This window comes from Trichechus manatus, unplaced genomic scaffold (assembly GCF_000243295.1).
Source record: "Trichechus manatus latirostris isolate Lorelei unplaced genomic scaffold, TriManLat1.0 scaffold00208, whole genome shotgun sequence".
Lineage (NCBI taxonomy): Eukaryota > Metazoa > Chordata > Mammalia > Sirenia > Trichechidae > Trichechus > Trichechus manatus.
The window spans coordinates 1,802,944-1,827,733 of NW_004444144.1; the positions used below are offsets into that span (position 1 = coordinate 1,802,944).

At 42.3% G+C, this 24,790-nt stretch overlaps 1 long non-coding RNA gene across 2 annotated transcripts; it reads left to right on the forward strand.

Annotated features, from left to right (window-relative positions):
* Window positions 1-10,283: 10,283 nt before the first annotated feature.
* Window positions 10,284-24,588, forward strand: LOC111822764 (uncharacterized). Of its 2 annotated transcripts, XR_002825874.1 has the most exons (4): window positions 10,284-10,336; window positions 13,191-13,307; window positions 23,170-23,282; window positions 24,222-24,588. It is a non-coding gene; the product is annotated as an uncharacterized LOC111822764 (long non-coding RNA). The 2 variants fall into 2 exon arrangements; XR_002825873.1 differs by lacking the exons at window positions 10,284-10,336; window positions 13,191-13,307 and adding an exon at window positions 20,502-20,558.
* The last annotated feature ends 202 nt before the right edge of the window (window positions 24,589-24,790 follow it).

The window sequence follows — 24,790 nt, forward strand, 5'->3', positions numbered from 1 at the left end:
CTTTATGTTTTTCTTCTTTATTTTGATGAATAGGTTTGCTGACTTTTTTTGTGGTTACCTTGAAATTTACCCTTATCTTCCTAGGTTTGAACCAGTCTATTATTACTTGGTATCACCTTGCTTTCCTCTCCATTAGAAGGTTCTATCCCTACACCTTTTATTCCCTCTTTTATTGTTCTGATGCTGTTGTCATTTACAGATTAACCCGTCTGGTTCCCTGTTGTAATTCTTTTGGTTTTGGGTAGTCCTTAAGAGTTCATTTCCTAGGTTGGTATTGGGTAGTACAATCCTGTGTCTTGTATTCAGCCTGTGGTCTGATGCTGTTTATTCTCAGATTGAAGGACTCCCTTTAATAAGTCTTGTAAGTTTGGTTTGGTTTTTACATAGTTCCTTAATTTCTGTTTATCTGGAAATGACATAATGTCACCATCATATTTGAATGAGAGTTTTGCAGGATATATTATTCTTGGCCAGCAATTTTTGTCTTTCAAGACTTTATATATATCATCTCATTGCCTTCTTGCCTGCATGGTTTCTGCCAAATAATCCGAGCTTAGTCTTATTGTTTCTTCTCTGTATGTGACTTTTTGTTTTTCTCGAGCTGCTCTCAGGATTCTTTGTCTTTGGTGTTGGCAAATGTGATTATGATATGCCTTGGTGATTTTCTTTTGGCGTCTATCCTATATCGAGTTCGTTGAGCTTCTCAGATGGTCAGCTTTTCATCTTTCATGATATTGGGGAAGTTTTCTGTCAGCAATTCTTCAATGATCCTCTCCGTGTTTTCTGTTTTCTCCTCCTGTTCTGGAACTCCGATCACTCGCAGATTTTTGCTTTTGATTGTATCCCACGTAATTCTCAGAGTGTCTTCATTTTTCTTCGTTCTTTTTCCTGATTTTTCCTCAGAGTTGTATCCGAGTGTTTGTCTTCAATTTTGCTGATCCTATCTTCCATTGTTTCAAACCTGCTCCTCAGCCCTTCTATGATGCTGTCCGTTTCTGGAATCTTGTTGTTTATCTTTTGGATTTCTAATTGTTGTTTTTGTATGATTTCTGGTTGTGAATTTATTTTCACATTTTGTTCCTGTATTATTTTCTTGAATTCTTCCATTTTTGGTCTGTATTTTCCATGAATTTGTCTGCCTTTTCCATGAATTTGTCTATTTTTTCCTCATTTGTGTCTGCTTTTTGCTTCAACTCTTTGATAATTCTGAATATTAGAGGTTTGAATTTCCTATCAGTTAGTTCTAGTGCCTTTTCTTCTACTGGAAAGTCATCTGGTGTTTTATTATGGACACCCACTGGAACCATTCTGTTCTGTTTTTGTATATGTTTTGATATTGTCTGCTCTCTTTGGGGCATTCAGTAGTTATTTTCCTCATTTATTGATTGTAGATTTGTTTGTTTTATCCTGCTTTTTTGTTTTATCTGGTTATGTCTGAGCAGGCGGGATGTGTGTTCTTTGTTGTTTGCTCATCCTTGGGCACGATACTTTTCACCTCCTCCAATGGGCAGGGTCAGTCACTCAGGTATGGTACAGCAGGGCAGGTACAGCTGAAGGGGAGTTGCTGGGATGGGTTGTTTGTGGCAAGTACTAGGGCTGACAGTGCAGTCTGGGAATCAGTGCAGGGTAGGTTCTATTAGGCTGTTCCTGTGCTGATTGGGAGTGTGATTTTCAGTGCACAGTGCCGGAAGGCAGGAAGGAGGGGGTAGATTTGTGATGTGTGGAGCTAAGATGGGTATGGGAAAGAGCAGAGAGGGGAGAGAGGAACAGGAGCCAAAAACATACACACAAACAAAAAAGAGTGCTAAGGAAGCTTGCTATTGGAGTGGAGAGATGAGAGACTGATAAATGGGGAAAAAGAAAAAAAATGAGTAAATCTAGAAACTGGAAATGAAGAAAGACAAAAAGGGAATAAGAGAGAGAAGAAAACAAGAAAAGGAAATGCCCCCAGTGATGTCCCTGTGCGTCTCCACAGAGTAAGGGAGTAGCTTCCAAGCTGCCCAGTACTGCCCGACTAGAAGGGGCTCTGAAGCTGAGAAAAGAAAAAGAAAACAAACAAACAAATCAAAGCAGAACAAATCAGAGCAAACAAACAAAAAGCCCCCGGGGGTCCCACCAGGGTGGCAGCACGGGCAAGGAGGCAGTTTCACAGTTGAGCGGTATTTCACAGCCTTTCAGTGAGGAGTAAAGATGGCACACGGAGCCAGGTATTTGAGATAAAGGAGGGGGAGGTGGTGAGAGGTAAGGAAGAAATCTAAACAAGCAGAAAAAAACAACACCCGCAGCCAACAGAAGGCACTCAGGGAGCTGGCCAGTGCGGGTGGGTAGAATCCAAGCAACACCAGGGTGAAACCAGTGCTTCCTGGCTAAGAGACTGTGGCTTTGGGAAGCAGAGGAGGCCAAGTGGGGGTGAAGAAGGGTGAGGGATGGGAAAGCATATTCACTGGTTACCGGTTGTTCTATCTCCTGCTGGAAGTTCCGTGAAGCTGCTTTCTCTTACCACCTGTTCACTGATCTCCAATAGGAGTCCAAGATGGCGGATCCGTGCTGCATTAGCTGATAGGGGACCTCTGCATGTATCTCTCCTCACTCTTTGTTCTCGGTCAGTTTCTTATTCCATTCGGTGCTTGGCTGAGTTCTTTATCTCTTCATTTGATGCTTAGGATTTCAGGATTGACGCGTGACTCTGTTTGACTTAGTTTTTCAGATCTTTGCTGCGGAGGGACGGTGTGGTGCTTCTGACTATAGTGCCATGTTGCCCGGAGGTCCACAAAAGTATGTTTGGTAAGCATTAAACTTTAACCTAGCTAGTTCCCTAAAAGCCTCACTGTGGGAAGCTCACTCTGGTTCTTGGCAAACATATTTGGCAGGGATGCTTAGAGCCCTTAACACAGCTACAGTTAATACTAGCCACCAGAGTGGCAATGTTTCAAGAAGGAAAGAATCTACTTTCCTATCTTTTGCATCTGACAATGAAAGAATCCATCTCACATCATTGTCTCTAACTATACGTTTGCACTTGGCTCCCCAGATCTATTTTTATGTAACGTCTTTGGCATGAGACTCCAGGTTTTAGGAAAAGGAATCATCTCAGGGGGTTGGGGTGTTCTACCATGGATGAGTTCTTTATTCACCTATATCTTTGTTTTGCTGGGGGCAAAAGTCATAAAACAGTTTTAACAACACTGACCTCTTCCAAACCCAGAAGTTATGAGAGCAGTGTAATGAAAAATGCAAGACCCAACATTCTCATAGAAACAAACTCACCCAGAGGTCGTAGAGACAGAATTCTCAGTTCCTGTCCTAGCAGGATGGTTTCCAGAGAAATGAAGCTTTGCTCACCTGCAGCTCTTATGACCTGAGTAGTCATGTTCCCAAAAGAAGCTAACTACTAGTGTCTACAGTGACTTTGTTATAAGTGTAATAAAGCCAAACCTTCCCCACCCCCAAGCAAGGCCCTATGCACTGTGCATTTCCCCCCAGAGCTAGGGAAAGTTTTTCCTGACTTTTCCTGACTCCACTCTTCAGCAGTTTTCCTAGGGATCACTGGAATTGACTGAAGAGGCACAGTATTAAATAAACAGATCCTGACAGCAATGGCTCTGGCACAGTGGCCTCCTTGCTGTTCTTGCCTCAGAGCACTGTTTGGACCACTTTTCCCCCAGATTTCTGCAGGGCTTGCTCCCTCACCTCCTTTGAGTCTTTACTCACAGGACACCATCTCAGTGAGCCCTCCCCTGACCACCCTAATTAAAATTGATGCTTCACTCTTGCTGGCCATCCTCTTCCCTAACTTACTCATTTTTTTTCCATAGCACTTATACCCTCTAACCTACTTTTCCTTAAGTATGTTGTTTAGTGTGTTCTGTCCTCCACCCTCTCAAGAATGTATGCTCCATGAGAGCAGAAAATTGTATCTGGATTGCCTAGCACTGTGCTTGGCACATGATAAGTGATTCTAAGTGTTTCTTGAATGTATGAAACTGATTTGGTGCCTCTGACCTCATCTGCATCATCCTGAACCCCTTCGACCAAAACCTGTTGCTGCTGAGTCATAGTGACCCATAGGGTTTCGAAGGCTGTAAGTGTTTATGGAAGCAGGCTGCCACATGTTTCTCTAGGGAGTGGCTGGGGAGTTCAAACTGCCAATCTTTTGGTTAGCAGCTGACCGCTTCAACCTCTGTGCCACCAGGGCTCCTTGAATCCCTTCAAGGCCTAGCTTAATGCCAGCAGAGCCTTCCTTGGCCCACCTGACCAGAGAACTCCTTCCCCACTCTATGTGCCTTTTGCAGCCCATCTCCTTTGCTGCTTTGTGTTCTGGTCGTGTATGACGTGCCCTGTTTCTCCCACTCTAAGTTCCTTAACATTAGGGAGCGTGGTTTGTCTATTGTTGGCCTTTTCCCATTTTTGTTTTTGCCATCTTTCTCTCCTGAAGGATGTATGCTCAATATGCACTGTGGGTGGGGTGTGGGGTGGTTGTGAATTCCCCAGCTGAGTAGTCACACTGTAAGGTCTTTAAAACCAGAGCTCTGGAGCCTGGATGCTGAGTCCTGGCCACGTGGCCTTGGCACACCCCTCGTCCTCTGAGCCTGGTCCTCCTATGTCTGAGGGGGGCTTGGACCAATGACCTCTCAGGTTCCTCTTATGTGTTACGTGTGCTGTGGGGCCAACGCTTTGGCAGGAGAAGTTCAGTCCTCATCTCTGAGAGCCCATGGTCTGATTGAGATAAAATAAACATGCGAAAAGAGGTTAAGGACTCAAAGAGGACACCTGTGCCTGGAGCAGTCCTTGCCTGGATGGATGGCGTATCTAGTCCCACTTCCTGCTTCTGGAACTTCAGAGCACAAAACACCAGGAAACTCCAGAAGACTTCATAGACTTCCCTTTCTTGAGAGAGAAAAAAAAAAACAAAAAAACCAAACCCTTATAGCTCATGTGGTTTCACTTGGTTAAACTGTTTCTCTTTCTGTCCCTTCCCCAGGGCATTAACATTTGCAGGCAAAAATTGGACTTTGAGTTTTTTCCCCCTTTGCTCAGCTATTGGTGGACAAATATGACTTGAATGAAGTCTCTAAGGACTGTCAACCCTCCCACCCCATTCCCTCTTATTCCCTAACTAAGAGAGACATAATAAGTTTACACCCAAGAGTGGAATGTTTCAATGACTCTTAAAAAAGCCCTCCATGTATTTTTTTAAAAAAAATTTTCAAACCCATAAACAATGCACTAACAATAATCTTTAAACAAATCACTCATACTCTAACAACTCTAACACAACTTTTATTTTTACCAGCTGCCTCCAAGTTTTACCTGTATGAATGCATAGTTTACATCGTGGTAATCAGACCATACAAATCACCTTGCATTCTACATATTTCTCTTAGTATTTCTTTATGCAAGTACACATTTTCCCCTAATGTATTCTTCTTAAATACCACAATTTGGTAAATTCAGGTTGAATCCATCACTGATTATTTACCGGAGTGGGCGCTGGGCTAAAACTGTGAAGGATACAGAAATAGAAGAGTTGACTCCTGCCCTCAAGGAGATACGCCTCATGGGGAGATAAAATACACATACATGAAACAACCTAGGACAACAAATAATTACATAGAAAGTTGTGTAGTACACATTACAGTGCACTCACATACGATGCACTTATGTTAAGTAGTCATTTGAGGTGGTGGAGAGTTCATCAAGCACTGGGGGAGAAGGCTACCACCCCTTGAAGATGGGAGAATTAATTTAGCCTTGATGAGAAGATTTGAAGAGGCAAAGGGGAAGGGAGGGGAGAGATGATTCAGGTAGGGATAGTTGGACAAAGGCATGAAGGTTCTAAGTAAAGGGGACATACAAATTAATTTTTCCCAGCCAATGCACTCATGTGCAGCCACCACCTGCGTGTTGCTATGGTGCTGAACAGGTTTCCTTGGAGCTTCCAGACTAAAACACGCTAGGAAGAAAGACTTGGCAATCTACTTTTGAAAATCACCAATGAAAACTCTATAGATCAGAATGGTCCCATCCACAACTGATCATGGGGATGGCGCAGGACAGGGCAGACTTTTGTTCCGTTGTGCATGGGGTTGCCATGAATTGGGGGCCAACTCGGTGGCAGCTAACAACACAACGATCAATTTGAGGGCCACTGAGGCAATTGGCTTAGCAGGCACAGAAGGTGAATTTGTTGGGGAATAGGTCAATAGTAGTCAGAGCCAATTTGATGGCACCTAACAACAACAGCAGGACCAAAGATAGGAAAGTAGTGGAGAGGAGAGCTCTGGAGTTTCCTGATAGTTAGACAGAAGAACAAAGTTGATGTTACTGGGATGCAGAAGGAGGGGATATGGGGAAAGCAGTGCTGTAGTCTTGTTGGCCTAGCCGGGGTATGCAGCTTGCCCTTGTTGTTCTGTTTTGAGATGGAGGTCTGTGCATTTAGATGTAGCCAGTAGACCAGGGGAATTTAAGAGAGGAGGAGGTGAAAGGGGAAGCAGCTCGAGGCCTTGGGAAGGGGTGGCTTATCAGGACTCACACGTAAATGCTCAGGTCAAACCAGGACCTTGCTTGTCTTGCTTACTGCTCCATTTCTGCCTAGAACAGTGCCTGGCACAGAGGAGGTCCTCAGCAAGTATTCGTTGAGTGAGTGCTGGATTGAATCTAGTTTTGCTGTTTCTGTACGAAGTCCAGCACATCTTTATTCCTGCTCCAGGCCTCAGTATCACCCCTGCAAGATGGAGTTGGTTTTTCAAGTGCACTTCACGGTTAATCAGAAGCAGGGCAGGCCAGGAGGCCACCTGGGTTTCACGAGCTAATAATCCTGAGCCTTGCTGAGGCCTGTAAGAGTTGGCACTTGGGGCTGATGGCTTGAGATCCCAGTTAGTCATCCTGGCAGCTGCTTCCTGACTCCTTTCCCTTGCTATCTTCTGCTTGGGCCTCTAGGGGTAGTAAGTGGATATTGCCTGGACTCATCAATTATTACAACTGGAAGGCAGCTTACACAGCAATTCATGTGCCTTCCTCATTAAACAGATGAACTGACCCAAGCCACCTGCCTGCCTGGTGTCATCCATGGCAAGGATCCCCTCAGCTCACAATCCAGCCGCATTCATGCTTCACATGTTTAATAAACATTACTGAGTACATACTATGTGCCAGGCACCATTACAGTGCCAGAAATACAGTAGTGAGCAAACATAAATATGCAGAGTGAGGAGACTGACCCTCAACGAGGTAAGTAAGGTAGACAACGAGGTGTCAATGGAAAAGCCGGAGGGTAGGGGTAGGGAATGATAGGAGTTGTAGGGAGGGTAACCCAAGAAGGCATCAGTGAGAAACGACATCAGAGCAAAGCACTGAACAGGAAGCAGAGGAGAGCATGCAGCTGTCTGGGTGAGGAGTGGTGCAAGGCCCTGCGGTGGTGGGCTTGGCGTGTCCCAGAACAGTGGAGAGTGCTGTGAGGGGAGAGTAAGAGGAAATGAGGTCTGAGGGGTAACGGCAGGTGGTGTGGGGTCTTGTAGGCCATGGTGAGGCCTTTGGCTGTTATTCTTCCCACTTGCTGCCCAGAGTCTATTTTATGACCCAGCCTGTTCCTGTTGACTCTCAAGGGTGCTGGGACCTCTGTGGACAGCGGGAAGAATGGGGCAGCCAGTCTTTCAGCAGGGCTCTTGGAACCGCAGAGCACTGGTGTGGGCAGCTGCCCACGCCATTTGTGCTAGACCCGCCCCCGCTCCACTGCTCCACAAGTCCATTGGGCCAACAGGACACGGTGGCCTCCCATTTGAAGACAAAGAGATAGAGCACAGATATAAGGCCAAACCAAAAATATCAGAGTGAGTGCACAGCTGAAGCCAGTGAACAGAGCTGAGTGCCCAAGCCTTGGCTGAGTGAAGGGTAGAAGCAAATATATTTATGTAAAAGTGCCTGACAAACAGTGATGCCCTCATGGTGATCCATTTTATTAGCCCAAGCTTCCAATTTCTCATGTCCCGTACTTCCTGTCAGTGTTCCATGCCCATGCATGTGAAGGCCTTTGCTCTGTCAAGCTTGCCAGGGGCCGTTGTGGATGCCAGGCCCTGGGTAGGCAGCTGGGGCAGTTGGTTGATTAGCACTGTAGTCTGAGAACAAACTTCTGCCTGCCAGTGCTCCCACCCCCTGTCTGGGTGACCAAGTTCCTCTGGTCTGTGGATAGCCCGGGAGGGCCCTGGGTAGAGCCAGAAGTGAGGGCCAGAGTACTGTCAGAGTTCAGCTAAGCTGGACTTGGACTCTGGCTCTGGCTGTGGTTCTCATCTGTGTGCCCCCTTTCCTCCTCCAAGGGAGTCCAGTTCAGGAGCAGAGTCAACTCAGCAACATGATCATTTATTATCTACTAGCTGCCAGGGAATACTGTTACTCTTTACAGGGAATACTAAGGTTGGTAAGGCACAAAGCCTCCCTTCAGGGAGATTGAATCTATTGTGTGTTTTTGTGCATTAACTCACACATGCTTGTAGGAGGCAGCCTGGGGTATTAATAGGAAGAGTTCTGAACTAGAGTAAGATGGTCTCATTCCAGTGCCCAGCTACTCAACCTATTCCCTATGGGCCTTTGTGTCTGCCACTTGTCTTCTCAAAGTCTTGATTTCCATTGCTGCTCAGCAGAGATAGTGATATTTGCCTTGTCTGCATTAGAGGGTGTCATAGATTGAATTGTGCACCCCCAAAATATGTGTCAACTTGGTTAGGCCATGATTCCCAGTATTGTGTGGTTGTCCTCCATTTTGTGATCTGATGTAATTGTTTTATGTGTTGTAAATCCTAATCTCTGCCTGTGGTTAATGAGGCAAGATTAGGTTATTTTAAGAGGATTAGGGTGGGATGCAACACCCTTACTCAGGTCACAGCCCTGATCCAATGTAAGGAGAGTTTCCCGGGGTGTGGCCTGCATCACCTTTTATCTTAACAGGAGAGAGAAGTGAGCAGAGAGGAGGGACCTCCTACCATCAAGAAAGAAGAGCCAGGAGCAGAGTGCATTCTTTGGACCCAGGGTCCCTGTTCTGAGAAACTCCTAGACCCAGGGGAAGATTGATGACAAGGACCTTCCCCCAGAGCTGACAGAGACAGAAAGCCTTTCCCTGGAGCTGGCACCCTGAATTCGGACTTCTACCCTTCTGAACAGTGAGAGAGTAAATTTCTGTTTGTTAAAGCCATCCACTTGTGGTATTTCTGTTATAGCAGTACCAGATAACTAAGACAGAGGGGTTGTTGAGAGGATCAGATGGGCAGCGTCTATAAGCAGTAAGGTGGTTTATACACATAGTGGGTTATACATTCATGAATGTTTACACAATGTATGTTAACACAGAAACTCACAGTTACCATGCTGATAAAAAGAACAGCCTAAAATCAAAGAAGGGACACTAATGGGAGCAAGAAAAGAAACCCCAGAAAAGGATGCAGGTTGTCATTCCAAATATATCTCCCTGCGTGAGTGTATTGATTGATGTAGGACCGTACACTGCCCAGGCCCCCTGAAGTCCCACCCCTCCAATCCTAGCTATCTGGCAGAGAAAGAATGTCCCTGCTGTCTCTCAAGAGATTGTCTCATCCCAAGGTTGAGACCATCATTATTATCAGCTACAGACATTATTGAGCATGTACTAAGTGTGAGACATTGGTGCTACAAGTACTAAGTGTGAGGCATTGGGGCTACAAGGAGAGCTAACACTTAGCACCCAGTGGAATGTACACAACAGCATGCCAAACATTTTCCAGACATTCTTTCACTTAATTGTTGACTGTAACTCTGCAAGATAGGTGTTATTGTCTTCATTTTACAGATAATAATAACAAATAATACTTATTAAACACTTAGAAAGTGTTTAAAATGTATAAATACATTTAATCTTCCCTGGTGGTGCAGTGGTTAAGAGCTATGGCTGCTAACCAAAAGGTTGGCAGTTCAAATCCACCAGGGGCTCCTTGGAAACCCTGTGGGGCAGTTCTACTCTGTCCTATAGGGTCACTACGAGTGGGAATTAACTTGATGGCAACAGGTTTTTTGTTTTTTTTGGTTTTTTGTTTTTGTTTTTTTTATAGCCCTGTGAGGTATGTACTATTATTATCCCTACTTTATGGAGGAGGAAACTGAGGCAAACTGTGGTTAAATATCTTCTCCAAGGTCACACAGCTAGTATGTGGTTATGGTCAATTGCTTGCTTACTTCAGATTAATTCCCTGACTTTCCTAACCTCTGTGCTGTATCACAAAGAATTATATTTTTAGGCTCTCTTGCTCTCTGGCTTCCAGGTTGGCTCAGCCAATGGGAAGCTTACAGGAAGCTTGGAGAGAAGGAGGAAGAGGTAAGAAGTCAGAATATTTCTCCCCATCTCTGTCTTAGCTTCCTGTGGTATGTCTGGCAACAACTATTATCTCTTACATGGATCCAGTATCTGTTCTACAGCCCCTCCTTTCATGCTCCTAGCTCCCATCAGGCAGCCTCCATAGAGTTCTAGATGTCACCAGATGGCCCTCAGTCTGGGCTTTAGCAATACTACCTCTTCTCATTGAATCCCCTGTACAGTAGCTTCCTGTGCTTGCATTAGTCTTCTTAGTACTTCCATCTCCAGTGTTACAATACTCTGTATTAAATTCTCTTTGCTTGGAAGACCTAGAACACTTCCTGTTTTCCTGGGTGAACTCTTACTGATACTTAGGCAATGCGACTATAGAGCTCACAGTCTTAACCTTTTCAAATGATAAAACACTCAGACTTATATAACTTGCTCTAGGTTGCAAAACTAATGAAATATAATATTAACCAAGAAAAATTCGGAAAATAAAAATTGAGAGGATGCCTTTTTATTTTTATTTATTTATTTAGTTTTTATCAAGGGCTCCCTTTAATAATTCTTGTAAGTTTGGTTTGGTTTTTACATAGCTCCTTAATTTCTGTTTATCTGGAAATGTCCTAATTTCACCATCATATTTGAATGAGAGTTTTGCATGATATAGTATACTTGGCTGGTAATTTTTTTTCTTTCAAGGTTTTATATATGTCATCCCATTGCCTTCTAGCCTGCATGGTTTCTGCCGAATAATCCGAGTTTAGTCTTATTGTTTCTCCTCTGTATGTGACTTTTCGTTTTTCCTGAGCTGCTCTCAGGATTCTTTGTTTGTCTTTGGTTTTAGCGAGTGTGATTATGATACGCCTTGGTGATTTTCTTTCGGAGTCTGTCCTATATGGGGTTCGTCGAGCTTCTTGGATGGTCAGCTTTTCATCCTTCATGATATTGGGGAAGTTTTCTGTCAGCAGTTCTTCAATGATCCTCTCTGTGTTTTCTGTTTTCTCCCCTTGCTCTGGAACTCATATCACTCGCAAATTTTTGCTTTTGATTGTATCCCACATAATTCTCATGGTTTCTTCATTTTTCTTCATTCTTTTTTCTGATTTTTCCTCAGAGTTATACCCAAGTGTTTGTCTTGATTTTCAATGATCCTGTCTTCCATCATGTCAAACCAGCTTCTCAGCCCTTCTATGATGCTGTCCATTCTGAAATCTTGTTGTTTATCTTTTGGATTTCTAATTGTTGTTTTTGTATGATTTCTAGTTGTGAATTTATTTTCACATTTTGTTCCTGTATTATTTTCCTGAATTCTTCTATTTTTTTGTCTGTCTTTTCCATGAGTTTGTCTGTCTTTTCCATGAATTTGTCTATTTTTTCTTCATTTTTGTATGCTTTTTGCTTCAACTTCTGGATAGCTCTGAATGTTAGAGATTTGAATTCCCTATCAGGTAGTTCTTGTGCCTTTTCTTCTACTGGAAAGTCCTCTCGTGTTTTATTTTGGATGCCTACTGGAACCATCTTGTCCTTTTTTTTATGTTTTGATATTGTCTGCTGTCATTGGAACATTCAGTAGTTATTTTCCTTGTTTATTGATTATAGATTAGTTTCTTTCATCCTGTTTTTTTGTTTTATTTGATTACATCTGAGCAGGTAGGCTATACGTTCTTTGTTGTTTGTGAGCATGATACTCTTCACCTCCTTGTCCAATGGGCAGGGTCAGTTGCTCAGCTATAGTGCAGCAGGGAAGGTCCAGCTGAAGGGGAGTTGCTAGGATGGGTTGTTTGTGGCACGTACTAGGGCTGACCGGGTAAGCTGGGAATCAGTGCAGGCCAGGTTCCAGTGGGCTGTGCCTGTGCTGCTTGGGGGTGTGATGTTGAGAGGATGTCTTTTTAGATATCAAAACATACCCTGGACATATAGTAATAAAAACAATGTGGTGCTGATATAGAATCAGTGAAATAAATCAGTGGAACAGAATAAAATTGGAAATAGCCATGGGAGGTAAAGAATATTTACTTGTTAAAAGGGGCACTTCAAATAAGTGGTGAAATGGTAGTTGTTATGGATTGAATTATGTCCCCCCAAAGTATGTGTCAACTTGGCAAAGGCCATGAATCCTAGTATTGTGTGATTGTCCTCCATTTTGTGATTGGATGTAATTATCCTATGTATTGTAAATCCTAACCTCTGTGATGTTAATGAGGCAGAATTAGAGGCAGTTATGTTAATGAGGCAGGACACAGTCTACAGGATTAAGTTGTATCTTGAGTCAATCTCTTTTGAAATACAAAAGACAGAAGCAAGCAGAAAGGAGAGGGACCTCAGTACCTCCAAGAAAGAAGAGCCAGGAATAGCCCAAGTCCTTTGGACCTGGGGTCCCTGCACTGAGAATCTTCTAGACCAGGGGACAATTGATGACAAGGACCTTTCCCCAGAGCTGACAGAGAGAGAGAAAGCCTTCCCCTGGAGCTGGCGCCCTGAATTCAGACTTCTAGCCTCCTAAACTGTGAGAGAATAAATTTCTGTTTGGTAAAGCCATCCACTTGTGGTACTTCTGTTATAGCAGCATTAGATAACTAACACACTAGTAGAGGGATAATTGATCCATCAGTTTAGGAAAAGATCCCAGATGGATTAAGGAGCTAAAACATATGAAAGTTCTAGAGAGAAATAAAAGAATACTTTATTTATTTAATCTTGGAATTAGGAAAGTTCTTTCCAAGCAAGACTGAAAACACAAAACCATAAAGGATAAAGCTGACAGATTTACAATTTACATAATAATTTAAAATGTTAATTTTTGGTGCAGAAAAGAACTCAAAGTTCTAAATAAATTTTGCCTAATTGGCTTTGTTTGGGATCTCTGCAGCACTCTGAAGATGGAGAAGGAAGCTAGAACTCTTAATTTATGGGAGCTCTTCCTGTTCCTTGAATGTGCATTTCTAGCCCTTCACCCAGCTTGAGACACAAGAGGACATCTAAGAAGGTTGGTGAGATTCTGCCTGCTCCCTCATGGGTGTTTTTTGTTGGGCCCTAAAGCTGCAAAATGAGGTAAGCTCAAGCTAAAAGTGTTTGAAAGGTTGAGATGAATAGGGCAGGAATTCTGTACCCTTTTTAAAGAAAGTTATCCACTTGGCCTACTTATTCTTTGATCATGAATATTTAGAGGAAGACAAGGGAGGCTAGAATGAAGAAGCTTCTGAATAACTGAGAAGCGGGCATCTAAAGCACTATGGAGAGAAGACATCACCCAGAGGAGCAGGGCAGCCAAACGGAGCACTTAGTTTTTTATTAGTTTATGTTAATAAGTTTGAGGCTTTTCCCCTTACAGAAAACTTTAGCACAGACTGGCTTTATTGATTTTCCTTTTATGGTATAGACTGGGTCTCTGAACTGTTTAAATGATTTTGTTTCTAGTTTGAGTAACTTTTCCACACTAAATTTTTTTCTGAATTAGATTTTTTCATCATGTTATTTAAATATATACATTAAAAATAAAATAAGTTGAAATCTTAGGGGTTTCTTGGCAATTGTTAAGTGGACATTTTACACTGACTCGAGACACTGGGCTTTCTGTCCAAATGAGCTTTTTCCTGAGTTTGTTACCTTTGTGGACTTATTTAGTGAAACTTTTCCAATAAACCAAACTTGTTTTTGTTGGAAAAGATAGAAAAATAATGCAATAGATCTATCCAAAATATATCCACGATGCTTTTGCAAAAGAAAAAAAAAAAAAAGCAAGTGTCTTAGGCTGGGTTCTCTAGAGAAGTAAAACTAGTAAAGCGTATAAATATATATATAGAGAGATTTATGTCAAAGAAACAGCTCACGTGATTGTAGAGGCTGGAATGTCCCAAGTCTGTGGATTAGGATAGAGGCTTCTCCCAGTTCACGTAGCCGCAGGGGCTGGAGAACCCAAGATTGGCAGATCGGAAAGCAGGGCTCCGCTCAAAGGCTGTAAAGATCGACAACTCCCAAGATCGGCAGATAAGCTGATAGCTCAAGTCCCAACCGAAAGTCAGATGAACAGGAGGCAGCCGCAGGATACAGAGTGAGCAAAAAGCCAGAACGTCCACTTATATTCGGATGCAGGCAATATCCCCAAGGAAACTCTCTTTCAACTGATTGGCTATTCACAGCAGATTCAGTCATGAGAGTGTTCACATATAAACACTGAGAATCATGGCCCTGCCAAGTTGACACACAGTCTTAACCATCACAGCAAGTTCCCAAGCATATGTCTTTTTTTGGTAAAAAGTAGAAAACTAAAAAGAAACTTACATATCACATAGGTATATATGTGTACTAAAAGTTCTAGAAGTTTCTGTCAAGGGTGATAGGAAAATTTGAGAATTGTTAAGGGTAATGATTACACAATATGAGGAACATAATGTCACTGAATTGTACATGTGAAGATTGTTGAAATGATAAATGTTTTGTTACGTAAATATTTACCACACACACAAAAGGTCTAGAAGGACACTTGATGAATTGTTGACAGTAGTTACTCCTGGGGAGTGGGAAATAAAGAGAGTAAGGGAAGAGGGTAAAATCCATTTACTGTGTGCATTTCTGTATTATTTTTTCTTGAAGAAGAATGAGGAGCCCTGGAGGTACAGTGGTTAAAGCAATTGACTGCTAACTGGAAGGTCGGTGGTTTGAAACCACCAGCAGTTCCACAGGAGAAAGATGTGGCAGTCTGCTTCCATAGAGATTTACAGCCTGGGAAACGCTATGGGGTATCTATGAGTTGGAATCGACTTGACAGCAATGGATTTTTAGTGAGGCCAGTGAAAACCTTACGGATAGCAGCAGAAACACTGCCTGACATAGTGCCTGTTGAAAGGCATTCAAAATATAACTAGGGAAGAGCTACCTCCTCAAAGTAGAGTAGACTTTAATGACATGAATGGAGTAAAGCTTTTGGGACCTTCATTTGCTAACGTGGCACGACTCAAAATGAGAAGAAATAGCTGCAACATCCATCAATAATTGGAATGTGGAATGCACATAGTATGAATCAAAGAAAATTGGAAGTTGTCAAAAATGAAATGGAACACTTGAAGATCAGTATTCTAGGCATTAGTGAGCTGAAATGGACTAGTATTTATCATTTTGAATCGGGCAATCATATGGTCTACTGTGCCAGGAATGACAAACTAAAGAGGAATGGCACCATATTCATCGTCAAAAGAACATTTCAAGATCTACCCAGAAATACAATGCTATCAGTGATAGGAAAATATCCATATGCCTACAAAGAAGACCAGTTAATATGACTACTATTCAAATTTATGCACCAATCACTATTGCTAAAGATGAAGAAAATGAAGGTTTTTACCAACTTCTGCAGTCTGAAATTGATCAAACATGCAATCAAGATGCATTGATAATTACTGGTGATTGAAATGCAAAAGTTGGAAAAAAAAGAAGAAGGATCAGTAGTGGAAAAGTATGGCCTTGTTGATAGAAATGACGCAGGAGATTGCATAATAGAATTTTGCAAGACCAATGACTTATTCACTGGAAATACTTTTTTTCAACAACAGCCACTATAAACATGGACCTTGCTGGATAAAATACACAGGAATCAAATTGACTACATTTGTGTAAAGAGACGATGGAAAAGCTCAATATCATCAGTCAGAACAAGGCCAGGGGCTGACTGCAGAACAGACCATCAGTTGCTTATATGAAAATTCAAGTTGAAGCTGAAGAAAATTAAAACAGTCCATGAGAGCAAAGTACAACCTTGATTATATCCCATCTGAATTTAGAGACCATCTCAATAACAGATTTGATGCATTGAACACTAATGACCAAAGACCAGACAAGCTGTGGAATAAAACCAAGGACATCATACATGAAGAAAGCAAAAGGTTCTTAAAAAGACAGAAATGAAAAAAAAAAAAAAAAAGAATGTCGGAAGAGAATCTGAAACTTGCTCTTGAATGTGAAGTAGCTAAAGCAAAAGGAAGAAATGATGAACTAAAAGAGCTGAACAGAAAATTTCAAAGGGCGGCTCGAGAAGACAAAGTAAAGTACTGTAATGAAATGTGCAAAGACCTGAAGATAGAAAACCAAAAGAACACGCTTTGCATTTCTCAAGTTGGAAGAACTGAAGAAAAAATTCAAGCCTCGAGTTGCAATGGTGAAGGATTCTCCCTGGAGGACCTTTTAACTCAGTACTGAAGTCACTCCTGAGGTTCACCCTTCAGGCAAAGATTAGACAGGCCCATAAAACAAACAATAATAAATGTAGCCAACCATATATATGAGACGAAATGAGTACACCAGACCAACGGCAAGGACGAGAAGGTAGGAGGGGACAGGAAAGCTGGACAAATGGAAATGGGAACCCCATGGTTAAGAAGGGGAGAGTGTTGACATGTCACAGGGTTGGCAACTGTCATGGATTGAATTGTGTCCCCCAGAAAATGTGTGTAGCAACTTGGCTGGGTCATGATTCCCAGTATTGTACGATTGTGTTATCTGATGTGATTTCCTTATGTGTTGTAAACTCTACCACTATGATGAGATTATATGTGATCTCCTTATGTGTTGTAAATTCTATCACTGTGATCAGGTTATACTGATGAGGTTGACAAGATTAGGTAGTGTCTTAATGTAATCTATTTTGATATATAAAAGAGAGAAGCAAGCAGAGACACATAGGAACCTCATACCACCAAGAAGGCAGGGCCAGGAGCAGAGCACGTCCTTTGGACCTGAGGTTCCTGCGCAGAGAAGCTCAGAGACCAAAAGAAGATTGATGACATGAACCTTCCTCCAGAGCCAATGGAGAAAGCATTCCCCTGGAGCTGATGCCCTGAATTTGGACTTGTAGCCTACTGGACTGTGAGAGAATAAATGTCTCTTTGTTAAAACCATCCACTTGTGGTATTTCTGTTAGAGTAGCACTAGATGACTAAGACAGCAACTAATGTCACAAAACAATATGTGTAGTAATTGTTTAATGAGAAACTAATTTGTTCTATAAACCTTCATCTAAAGCAAAATATATATATATATATATACATATATAAGGATTCTATGGGCAAAAAATTGAACAACACAGGAAGCATCAAAAGAAGATAGAAGGAACACAGAGTCACTGTACTGAAAAGAATTGGTCAACGTTCAACCATTTCAGGAGGTAACGCAATCAAGAACCAATAGTACCAAAGGAAGAAGTTCAAGCCGCCCTGAAGGCATTGGTGAAAAACAGTTTTACAGGAACTGATGAAACACCAATTGAGATGTTTCAACAAACAGATGCAATTCTGGAAGTGTTCACATGTCTATGCCAAGAAATTTAGAACACAGCTACCTGGCCAACCAACTGGAAGAGATCCATATATGTGCCTATTGCAAAGAAAGGTGATCCAAGGGAATACAGAAATTATCGAACAATATCATTAATATCACATGCAAATAAAATTATGCTGAAGATAATTCAAAAACGGTTGCAGCAGTACATCGACAGGGAACTGCCAGAAATTCAAGCCAGATTCAGAAGAGGATGTGGAATGAGGAATATCTGCGGTGCAATGGTACACTTTTTGTGTGGCCTTTCTAGCCATGGTCTTGTAACTCCCACTCAAGTGATTGGGCGGGACTGTGTGATAGGGTAATTGTGGCCCACCAAGGGGATTGGTCAGTTTTGCCATCCTGCTGTGCTTGAAACAAGCCACCCCAGAGGCGGGAAAGAGAGAATCCCACCACTACCAGGGAAGAACAGCCAGGAGCCAGCATGTCCTTAGGACCCAGGATCCCTGTGCTGAGAAGCTCCTGGATGCAGGAGACCGAGAGAGAGAGAAAGAGAGCGAGAGAGAGAGAGAGAATGAGAGAGAGAGAGAGAAAGAGAGAGAAAGAGCTATAACCCTGAAGATGGTGAGAAGCAGTCAAAGGAGAGACCTGGCAGGAGAAACCCAGCAGGAGAGACCAGGCAACAGGAGACAGCACAGTGGGCTTCCCAGCCCACAGACAGAAAAAGCTGAGTGCCTTTGGGCAGAGGCCTAGGGCCAGGGAGAGGCATACCTGCGAGCACAGCTGGTAAGAGGCTGTCCTGATGGAAGAACTGTATCCTTGAGTGTTCCTGAGCCTGAATTGTAACCTGTTACTCCCCTAATAAACCTTATAATCGTGAGTATTGTCTGTGAGTTATGCGTGGCCATTTCAATGAATTATTGAACCTAGCAGAGAAGTAGAGAGTGCCGTGGGGCGGGGGGGGGATGGTTGGTGTCAAAATTGGTAAACATGGAGGAGAGAGGAGGCATGTTTGACTCCTGCCTCATAGCAATCAGGCTTGGGCTATTGATCTTGATTCTCCTTCCCCCTTGTGAAGTTAGAGGAGGTCATACACTGCTCCCACGTCATTTTTACAATATCATTGCTGATGTCAGATGAATCTTGGCTGAAAGCCGAGAATACCAGAAAGATGTTTACCTGAGTTGTTTTTGACTATGCAAAGGCATTTGACCGTCTGGATCACAACAAATTATGGATAACACTGCAAAGAATGGGAATTCCAGAACCCTTAACTGTGCTCATGCAGAACCTGTACGTAGACCAAGAGGCAGTTGTTAGAACAGAACAAGGGAATATTGCGTTGTTTAAAATCAGGAAAGGTGTGTATCAGGGTTGTATCCTTTCACCATACTTATTCAATCTGGTATGCTAAGCAAATGATCCTAGAAGCTGGATTATATGAAGAAGAACGTGGAATCAGGATTGCTGAAAGACTCATTAACAACCTGCAATATGCAAGAGGACACAACTTTGCTGAAAGTGAAGAGGACTTGAAGTACTTACTGATGAAGATCAAAGACTACAGCCTTTAGTATAGATTACACCTTAACATAAAGAAAACAAAATTTCTCACAACTGGACCAATAAGCAACATCATGATAAACAGAGAAAATACTGATGTTGTAAAGGATTTCATTTTACTTGGATCCACAATCAATGCCCATGGAAGCAGCAGTCAAGAAATCAAACACGTAGTGCATTGGGCAAATCTGCTGCAAAAGACCTCTTTAAAGTGTTAAAAAGCAAAGATGTCACCTTGAGGACTAAGGTGCATCTGACTCAAGCCATGGTATTTTCAGTTGCCTCATATGCATGCAACAGCTGGACAATGAATAAGAATTGATGCCTTTGAATTATGGCATTGGTGAAGAATATTAAATATACCATGGACTGCCAGAAGAGTGAACAAATCTGTCTTGGAAGAAGCACAGACAGAATGCTCCTTAGAAGCGAGGATGGTGAGACTTCATCTCATGTACTTTGGACATGTTATCAGGAGGGACCAGTCCCTGGAGAAGGACATCATGTTTGGTAGAGTGGAGGGTCATTGAAAAAGAGGAAGACCCTCAATGTGATGGACTGACACAGTGGCTGCAACAATGGGCTCAAATATAGCAATGACTGTGAGGATGGCATAGGACCCGGCAGTGTTTCATTCTGTTGTACATAGGGTCCCTATGAGTTGTAACCAACTTGATGACACCTAACAACAACAACTACAGTGAGGCACAGAGTCAGGGCTTGAATCCAAGCTGCCTCCTGATTCCAGGCTCATCTGGTCATGCAGAAGACAGCACCTACCAAAAAGAGCAATAGTGCAATGTAGCTGAGTGTTGACTGTCTGAGAATAGTGTCTCAGGAGTCTAATGGTGAGAATGATCAGTGAGCCAGGGGTAGTTGAGTAGGGAGGAGGACATGCCACACAAGGGAAATGCTCTGGGAGGTGTGATGGTAAAGGTTATGGGTCAACTTGGCTGGGCCATGATTCTCAGTGATTTGGCAGTTATGATGTAGTTTGGCAGCTATGTAATGATGTAATCACCTCTATAATGATACCTGATATAGCGTAATCACTTCCATGATGAGATCTGTTATGAGCAGCTAATTAGTTGAAAGGGATTTTCCTTGGGGGTGTGGCCTGCATTCAATATAGGTGGACTTTCTGGCAAGGCTCACTGGCTTTTGCTCACTCTGGATCCTGCAGCTGGCTCCTGTTCATCTGACCTCCAGTTCTTGAGAGTTGAGCTAGCAGCTTACCTGCCATCTTACCTGCTGATCTTAGGATTCGTCAGCTTCTGCAGCCTGTCAGCCAGAGACCTGCGTCTGACTTGCCAATCTTGGATTCACCAGCCCCTGTGGCTATGTGAGTAAGGAGAAGCCTGCAGCCTGATCCTCGGACTTGGGACTTTACAGTTTCTACAACCATGTAAGCCATTTTCTTGATATAAATCTCTATATATATTTATATACTTCATTGGTTTTGCTTCTCTAGAGAACCCAGCCTAAGACAGGGGGGATGAGGTGGAGAGGACAACAAAGGCACAAGGCAGCATGGGAATGGCTACCAGGGTGTGCAAGAAAACTACTAGGCTGGAGGGCTCAAGCAGGTGAATTTAAGGGGTGAATGGAATGATAAGGAGGAAGCAGAAGTGTGAAAGGGCAAGGGGATGAACTTGATTCCAAGGGAATGAGGAGCCTGTGCTTTGAGAAGATTTATCTAGACAGCAGTTATTAAAGTATCATTCAGGGACTCCAGCAGTCCCCAAGACCCTTCCAGGGAGTCCGTGAGTTTAAAACTATTTTCGTAATAATACTATTACTTGCCTTCTTTACTCTCATTCTCTCCTGAGTGTACAGTGGAGTTTTCCAGAGGCTATATGATGTGTGATGGCATCATCACTCTGAGGTTAACTTGTAATGGGTGTAGTTTTTTTTTTTTTTAATGAATTGATAAACATTTTAAATTCCTCATCTTTAATTTCTAGTACAATAAATGCTGGTAGATATAACCCACATAAACAAAACTCTTTGGGGTCCTCAATAATTTTAAGAGCGTAAAAGGGTCTTGAGACCAAAAAAATTGAGAACTGCTCATATAGAGACAGTAGTAGCAGTGGGAGTGAAAAGGAATGGACTGTTGTAGGCAGCTTTAACTACGGACATTTACAAGCAAAGTGTTGAGGGTGATGCCTGGTTTCTTCTTGCTGCTGATAGTAAAATGCAAGAGGAGAAAGATAAATTGAGGGAAGGACTGTTAAACAAAAAGGAGCCAGGACTTCATGATTTTAAAAATTCTCAGCCTCTCCAGAGGCAAAGATGCTAAAATTAAGAAATGGCATACAAAGTCTTTTTTGAGAATTGTATCAGCAAAAACATTGCCAACTTGAGTGGAAAGGGATAGAAACAGTACAAAATTTGAAAAACAAAACTTCAGAGCCCCCTGAAATTCTACTGGCAGGAAGAAGTCTGAGAAAACTACTTACGTGCAAACACCATGTGCTACCTTTCATGAAAAAGAATGATTCAGAGGGCAGAGTCAAGAGTCATGGAGAATTATTCCCAGGCCTTAAAATCTAATCAAGGAACTTCCAACATTTGCCTGGCTGTATTTCAGAATTTCAATGGATCAGCTACTCCTTTGTGGTTCCCATTTTCCCCCCTTTTGAAAAAGAATGTCTATAACATTTATCCTACACCTATTCCATCATTGTGCGTATTGATGCGGGGGAGGGGCGAAGGGGAGGTAGGCAGAGAACATGTCATTTCACAGACCCACAGATTGAGAGGAAGTTTACTTAAGGAGAGATACCTGAAGAGCCTGATCCATACCTGGACCTGATTTAATTGATGAGATCCTGGATTTTGAATTAATGTTATAATGGGATAAGACTTTTGGGGACCTTGGAAGTGAGTGAATGTACTTTGCATGTGGGAGGGGACATGAATGATTGGGGGCCAGAGGGCAACTGTGGTAGGCAGTTTCTATGATGATTCCCAAAGATCCCCAACTTCTGGTGTCCATGCTCTTATATAATCCCTCCTCTTGAGTGGACCTAGTGACTTGCTTTTAATGAATAGAATGTTGGGATGTCGCTTCTGAGATTAGGTTTCAAAAAGACTAGCTTTCACATTAGCCCAAGAGACAGAGAGGGCCACATAAACCAGGGACTGCAACAGCCTGAGACCAGAAGAATTAGATGGTGCCCGTTTCCACCAATGACCGCCCTGACAGGGAACACAACAGAGAGTCCCTGTTGGAGCAGGAGAAAAGTGGGGTGCAGAACTCAAATTCTAGTGAAAAGACCAGACTTACTGGTCTGACTGAGACTGAAGGAGCCCCAGAAATCATGGCCCCCGGACTCTCTGTCAACCCAGCACTAAAACTGTTGCCGAGGCCAACTCTTCAGTCAAAGATTAGACTGGACTACGGGACATAAAATGATATTCATGAAGAGTGTGCTTCCTAGCTTAGGTAGATACATGGGACTAAATGGGCAGCTCCTGTCCAGAGGTGAGATGAGAAGGCAGACAGGGTCAGGAGCTGGTTGAATGGACATGGGAAATCAGGGGTGGAAAGGAGGAATGTGCTATCACAGTACAGGGAGAAAAATTCGGGTCACATAACAATGTATGTATAAATTTTTGTATGAGAGACTAACTTGAATTGTAAACTTTCACTTAAAGTGCAACAATAAAATTAAATTAAATTTTAAAAAAGACTCTAGCTTTCATCTTGCCCTTTCTTATTCTCTCTCACTTGCTTACTCTGAGGGAAAACAGCTGCCAAATTGTAGCTGTCCTATGGAGAGGCTATGTAGCAAGGAACTAAGGGAGACCTCCAGTCAATAGCCAGCAAGAAACTGAGGCCCTTGGTTAAACAACCCATGAGGAACTGAATCCTGCCAATGACTACATGAGTAAGAGCCCTTTCCCAGAGACTTTACATTGCATCTCTCACCACAGGTAGCTTGCCAATTTACTTCAGTATTCTTCCTATAGGACATGGTAATCTTATTTTTTTCATGCTTCTTCTGCAGGACTTGGAGTACTGTGTATTTATCAGGGAACTTATGCTCAGGCCAGAGCTGGGAGTGGTGAAGGGACCAGAATCAGGACTCAGAAGCTTGGCCAGCTATTTTAAGCAAACCAGGTAAGAATGATGAATACCAGGTGGTCTAAGAAAACTGGAGCCCCCCCACCAAAGATTTCAGTTGAGGAGAAAGGTCTATAAAACCATCATGATCTTTATTTTAAAGAAAATATCCTCTTTATTGGTAATAAGCTTAGGAAGATTTGGCTGGGCGAATTCCTTATAATACTTCCGTCACTTTCTATGCCAGCTTTTGGTCTCAAATGCCAGGTGTGAATTTCTCAATGTAATATCTTTATGAAATATGGCATGTTTAAACACAACCATTTTACTACTGCTCATCTCTGAATTCTGCTTTGTGTTCTTAAAATTATTAAAAACAAAGATCTTTTGAAAGGTGTTAATTAATCTTTCAATAGCTAGGAACTTTACCGAGCTACATGATCCTAATAAACACCTTAGACTATTTGGGAGCTAGTAAGAAGGTGAGGTCCAACGGATGTGAATTTGGATTAGTTGGTGACCCTGGCCAAGGTATTTAACATCTCTAAGTTTGGTGTCCTCACTTGTAAAAGGAGGATGAAAAATTCACTCAACAAATACATTTTGCATGTTTATCACATACCTAGCACTGTCCTAGGTACTAGGAATACAAGGATAAACAGGACAGACATGCTCCCTGCTCTCATGAAGTTTATTGCCACAGGACATGGATACTAAACAAAGATTACATAATTAAGGAATTAGTTCCAATTGCAATAAGAGCATCTACCTCAGCAGATGTTGTGAGGGTTAAATGAGCCAATTCACAGTCAGACATATTCAAAACTGGTGTCATTAATACTGTTTATAAAATCAAATGGGCAGACAACTCAGTCAATTGGCATAATACAGTTCTCAAAGTTCATGTTCTTCGTCCTAATGAAGTGAGTAGTGTCCAGAGTCTTAAAAGCTTGTGAGCGGCCATCTAAGATACAACTATTGGTCTCTACTTGTCAGGAACAAAAGCGTAAGAAGGAAACCAAAGTTTCAGAGAAGAAACAAGTCTACAAGGCTAATAGCCTACACAAGCCACGGCCTCGTCTATCCTGAGACCAGAAGAACTACATGATGCATGGCTACCACTACGGACCTATTTTGACCGGGATCACAATAGATGGCTCTAGATAAAATGGGAGAAAAATGTAGAACAAAACTCAAATTATTAAAAAAGTTCAGGCTAACTGGACCATTTGAGACCAGAGTACCTCCTAAGACTGTCGCCCTGAGATACTCTTTAAACCTTGAACCAAAATATCCCCTGAGATCACCTTTCAGTGAAACAACAAAGTGGCACACAAAATAAAGGATATTACCCATAAGTACGGTGCTCTACTAAAAAACTGTCTATATGAGACCAAAAGGTCAACATTTACTCTAAAGCAAAGATAAGAAGATAAGGGAGCAGGGAAACTAGAGTACTGGAAACAGGACAACCAGAACACAATTAAAGAGAATGTTGACACATTGTGAAAAATGTAACTAATGTCACTGAATAATTTGTATAAAAACTGTAAAATGGGAACCTA